Genomic DNA, 6,454 nt, shown 5'->3' with positions numbered 1-6,454 from the left:
AGGAGCAAGATGGATGCGACAACTAGACCCAGTGGCGGTGGCCAAAGATGGCAGCAGCTAGGGTTGGCGACACACGGAGTACAGCAATAGATAAAAGTCATAATAGTTGAAAATTAGTTTTTCTATTTATTGCTTTTTATGCTGTGTTGTGTGTGCTTGTTAGTATGCATGCTAAGTAGGCTAGCATAGTCAAAATTCCTCACTTTAAATAACTAAGTGGGAGAGGGATTTATTTTTAAATAAATTCCACTGTCTCCATTACTAGTTTATAAGTGATGCAACAAGCTTGCGCGTTGGCTCTGAGTACCTTCCTCCATATCGGATGAGCTTGTTTGCGGATCACTAGCTTAAACTTCCATTTTGGATGACTATAGGAAGTTAATTAAGAGCGTGTGATCTTTCCCATCGGAAGGGGCACAATCTTATTAATGGACTTAGTGTCAAGTAATGGTAAACACTTAGGCACGTCTAATAGTATCCTCCCCATCGGAGTCACTGCTATTATTTGTGTGACCGAAGAAAACCAACTATTAATTTGTCAAATAAATAGGTTGACAAGATAAATTAAAAACTCCTCTTACAAATGTTTGATTTTGTATACGTCCACACTATCGTGGCATACAAAATTCACGGTGTTTGTGGTAATTTTATTTGTCATAAAGATTTATTGACAAGATAATTAATGGGTAAACCCCTCCTCTTACAAATGTTTAATTTTGTATACGTCCACACTATTGTGGCATGCAAAATTCACGGTGTTTGAGGTGTTGGTGAATTTAAATAATATTGTTTGAGAAATCAATGTTATTTTAAATTCAAAAGTTTTGACTAAATATTTGATCAAAGACAGATCAACTATTAATTTTATTCATCATAAAGAAAAGATGATGAGATAATAAAATTAATGGATAAAATCTCCTCTTTGATTTAGTATACGTCCATACTATCGTGGCATACAAAATTCATGGGAATTTTAAGGAGTTGATCTTGACCAAATATTTATGTAACTCTTAGGATTCCCTAGTTGTTATACTATAGAAAAGACTTAGTAGTCCCAATTGTAATGATTGGAAATAGGACTTGGACATTAAGGTAGACTGTATTCTTAGAACAATATAGGTGTATTTAATTTATTAGTTGAAACATGTCTAGTGGTGTTATCTACCAGGACCTGGAGTGTAGATACAGATGTCATTAATCATGTCTGCAATTCATTGCAGGGTTCCAGGAAACCCGACAACTAAATGAAAATTAAAACACCGTCCACATGGGCACAGCTGTTGCAGTGGGAGAGGTTTATTCTCTAATGGGAATAAAATATGGATTATTAGAAATTGTCTGTACATACTAAGTTTAGAAAGAACCTGATTTCAGTTTCTAAACTATTATAGAATAAATATTGTGTCTATTTTGATAACAAAGTTGTTATCAAGAAAAATAGGGAAGTTATCTATTCTGGTATGTTGGTTGACAAATTATAATCCAATAACTCCCACGATGCAACAAATGGAAATTAGTAACACATCTTCTAACTTTAAGAGAAAGCAACCTTCGGAAAAGAACCAATTATATCTTTGGCATCTAAGGCTAGGTTATATTAACTTGAGTAGGATTCATTGGTAACTGATGAACTTTTGGGTTCATTAGTAGTGGAAATCTTTCCAACCTGCGAGTCTTACTTGGAAGGAAAAATAACCAAGAAGCTTTTAAGTCTAAGGGGTATTGAGCCAAAGATATATTGAATTGGTTCATTCTGATTTGTGTGATCCTATGACTATCCAGTCAAGAGGTAGTATCGAATATTTCGTCTATTTCATAGACAACTATTCAAGATACAAATACATTTACTTAATGTGCCGCAAGACTAAGTACTGATGTGGAGAAACGTCAAAGTAAAAGTATTAAGACACTACGGTGAGATCGTAGTGGCAAGTACCTCTTGGGAGAATTTAGGAGTCACTTATCAAAAGTAGGGATTCAATCCCAACTAACTGCACCTGGTACACCCCTACAGAATGGTGTAGAAAAAGGAAGGTATAGGACTCTTATGAAAATAAGTAGATTGATGATGAGTTATTTGGAAAATTACCAAATTCATTTTAAGGATATACTCTGGAAACGGAAGTGAACATAATACCTTCCAAAGTCAGAACTCTCTACTCATATAGAATTGCTAAATAGGCATAAGCCTATTTTGAAGCATATTCGGATTTGGGTAGTCCAGCACATATGCTGAAGAGAGACAATGATAAGTTGGACAGGAATTCACTTGTTTGTAAGTTATCCTAGAGAAATGAAAGTAGGTTTATAGTCTTAAAAATCAGAAGGTCATTGTTAGCATCAATGATCGATTTTTAGGAAAAGACTATGTAATAAACCACAAGCCCATAAGTAAATTTGTTCTTAAAGAAATTATAAAGGACATGTCTAATCTAGTACCAACTGTACAAGATGAAATATCACAAGAAACTACAACACGTATCATAAATGATACACAATTACAGATAGTGTCTCATCGTAGTGGGAGGGTTGTCAAGCAACCTAAGAGATTCATGTTTTGGGAGAGTCTTTGGACTTGATCCCAAATGAACATGAGCCTGATCCCGGACATATGATGAAGCACTCCAAGATAAAGACGCAGCATCTTGGCAAAGAGTAATGAATAACAGAATTAGAATATATGTATTCTAATAAAATCTGGAAGCTTGTAGAACCACCAGATGGTGTAAAAGTCATTGGGTGTTAAATAGATCTACAATAGAAAAGGAAGGACAGACGGGAAAGTGTATACTTTCAAAGCAAGGCTTGTTGAAAAAAGGGAAACCTTTTATCGGTAGTCATGCTAAAGTCTATCCAATTTCTTTTTAGCAAGTGGATGTCAAGACAGCTTTCCTTAATGGAAGTCTTGAAGAAAGCATCCAGATAAAGCAACCAGAAGGGTTCATTACAAAGGGCAAAGAGCATCTTGTGTGCAAGCTCAATTAGTTTATGGACTGAGGCAAAGCTTCAAGGTCTTGGAACATCTGGTTTATCAAAGTAATCCAGACCTGTGGATTTATTTAGTAACCGGATAAGTCTTGTGTATACAAAAAGTGTGATGGAAACGTGGTGGTATTTCTTGTACTATACGTAGATAACATTTTTGGTAGTTGGAAACAATATCAAAATATTGTCAGAAGTAAGGGTATGGTTGTCCAAACAATTCGATATGAAGGACTTGGGAGAATGTATATATTCTTGGGATCAAAGTAATAAGGGATCGCAAGAAGAAAAAAAATATTTTACTTATCCCAAGCTTCATATATCGAAAAAATCCTTGCTCGTTTTAAGCATGCAAAACTCCAAGAAAGGTTTCTTACCTTTTTAGCATGGAGTAACTTTATCTAAAGAAATGTCTCCGTAGATATCAAAGGAGATAGAGGAAATGAAGGCAGTTCTTTATGCTTCGGCTGTCGGAAGCCTAATGTATGCTATGCACGAGATCAGAAATCTGTTTTGCCAAGGTCATAGTTAGCAGATATCAAAGTAATCCTGGACAAGGACATTAGACTGCAATAAAGCATATATTGAAGTACCTTAGTGGCACTAGAGATTATATGCTAGCTTACAAGGCAGTTATTTTTGTCCCTGTGGGTTGCACGGATTTTGACCTCCGGTCGGATAGGGACAATAGTAAGTCAACCTCAGGGTTTTGTGTTTACTTTAGGAGGAAAAGTCATAACTATGGAAGAGTGATAAGCATAGGTGTTTTTCTGGACTCCACCATAGAAGCTGAGTATATGGCATGTTAGAGTGTATACTAAAAGCCTAGCTTTTGGTATAAATATTTATCTAGAAATAAGAATCACATTGGTCAAATGTCTACATTTATGATAAATGTAGTTGCTCAATTAATTTATATTGTAGATAACATGGTGTGTGGTGTCACACACAGAAGATCATGTTATTGGTTCCTTATAAATTATAAACAGTAGCTCACGACCAAGATGAAAAGGAACAAACCATTGGAAGGTCGTAGTGTAATTAGATATTAGTTTATCTTAACTATATAATTACACTAATACACTTAGAGTGTATTGAGTAAGACCATTTGAGGTCGTTCCTTTTATACTGACTTTATGAAGGAACAAAGACCTCAGTTATTATGTAAGTGTGTGCTTTTAATCCTAATATAATAACAAGCACATATATTTGATATTTATTTCTTTAATTTATCAATGGGTGAGATTTAGTTCGATGAATCAATAAGCACGATAAGTTAGAAAATGATATCACTTATAGTGTGTGTTGTTGATTATAGAAGGAAACTGTGTCCTAGTAATCTAGGTTGAGAATGTCCCCAAGAGGAGCTCATAAGGATTGTCATGTTAAACCCTGCAGGTGGACTTAGTCCGACATGATGATGAAGTTGAGTGGTACTACTCTTGGAGCTAGATATTAATTAAGTGAGTTGTTAGTAACTTACTTAATTAGTGAACATTTGTTATCTTAAACACAGGGAGACTAACACACTCATGATAAGAAGGAGCCCAAAATGTAATTTGGGATTGGTGCGGTAGTTCAATAATAGTTCTCTAGTGGAATGAATTATTATTGATAAAATTAAGTTGTGTGTTCGGGGCGAGCACGGGATGCTTAATTTTATCGGGAGACCAAAATCAATTTCTCCTCTCGGTCCCTATCGTAGCCTCTAGTATATAGAGATTTATACCCACCGCATACCCACCTTCTTACCCATCCTATAGGGGGCCGGCCAAGCTAGCTTGGAGACCAAGCTAGGGTCGGCCATGTCTTGGTTCATGGGTGAATTCATGTGGTCGGCCCTAGCTTGAACTCAAGCTTAGGTGGCCGGGCCTATTAAAATAAAAAGGAATTTTATTTTTAAAATTTTTCTTATGTGGATAACATGATTTAAAAAAGAGTTTAAAAATTTAAATCTTTCCTTTTATAAGATTCTACAAAAGATTAAGAGAAGAGTTAAATCTCTTTCCTTATTTGTAGATTAAAAGGTTGATTTTAATTTTGGTAAAAACTTTCCTTTTAATCATGTTCATGATTTAAAAGAGAGTTTAAAAATTAAATATCTCTTTTATAAAGCTTCTACAAAGATTAAGAAAAGATTAGATATCTTTCCTTATTTGTAGATTGGAAGAGATTTTAATTTTTAAAGATAACTTTCTTTTTATCCACATGTTTAAAAGAAATATTTTAATTTATAAAATTTCCTTTTTATTGACCATCATGAAGGGAAAAATTATTAGAGAAATTTTTTATAAAATTTCCGGAAACAAATTAGGAAAGTTTTAATTCTTGATTGAATTAAATTTCCTTTGCTTGGTTTAAAGTGGCCGGCCACATTGTTGATGAGAAAAAAATTATTTTTAATTAAATAAATTTTCCTTATCAATGGCAAAAGAATTAAGGAAATTTTTATTTCCTTATTTGCCAAGACCAAGGATTATAAAAGAGAGAGTAGAGGTGCCTTCATGGCTAAGAACTCTATTATTTTTCCTCTCTCTTTTTCTTCCTTGGTGTGGCCGGCCATCCTCTCCTCCTTTCTTCTCTTTGATGGCCGAACCTCATCCTTCTTGTGGAGACTCATATGGTGGCCGGATCAAGTTTAGAGAAGAAGAAGAAGAAGGAGAGAAAGAAAGCTTTGTTTCTAGCATCCCTTGGAGCATGGTGGTGGTGGCCGAACCTCTTCATCCTAGAAGAAGTTTTGATAGCCGAAACTTGCAAGGAAGAAGAAGGTGCTTGGTGGTTCTCATCTCGGAAGATCGTTGCCCACACAACGTCCGAGGTTAGAAGAGGAATACGGTAGAAGATCAAGAGGTCTTTCTAAAAGGTATAACTAGTATTTTTTCTTTCCGCATCATACTAGTTATTTTTGGAAATAATACTAAATACAAGAGGCATACGATTCTAGAGTTTCGAATTTGTTTTCGATATAGTGTTCTTTTGTTTTTTCTTTTCCTTGTGATTTGATTGTTCTTTTCGGTTAACCTAAAGTTATTTTAGGAAATTAAATATTAGCTTTCCATAAAAGGTTTTGTCTAGTCGGTGGTGGTTGCTCCCATATCCAAGAAGGTCATGTGCCTCGCCATGTCAGTACTGGGAACCAATTATGGAAATTAATATTTAATGGAATTAATAACTTAAGGTGACTTGGGTCGAACGTGTTAAGTTCCGCAAGAGATCCAAGTCAAAACCTAAAAGAACAAATAGATTAAGGTTTGGATCAAACTTGTTAAGTTCCGCAGGCGATCCAAAATTTAATTTAAAAGAACACATGGTAGCTAGGAAAAGGTTCAGACCTTTGTACAAAATTCTTGTACAGTGGAACCTCTAGGTTTTCTGAGTAGCAACCAACAATTGGTATCAGAGCTAGGGTTTTGCCTCTGTATATTTGGTATTAGTTTAATTATGCACATGTCATACATAATTTAGGCAGGTT

This window comes from Zingiber officinale, chromosome 2B (genome assembly GCF_018446385.1).
Source record: "Zingiber officinale cultivar Zhangliang chromosome 2B, Zo_v1.1, whole genome shotgun sequence".
NCBI lineage: Eukaryota > Viridiplantae > Streptophyta > Magnoliopsida > Zingiberales > Zingiberaceae > Zingiber > Zingiber officinale.
The sequence above is the reverse complement of the archived record's forward strand: the minus strand, read 5'-3'. Positions refer to the sequence as shown.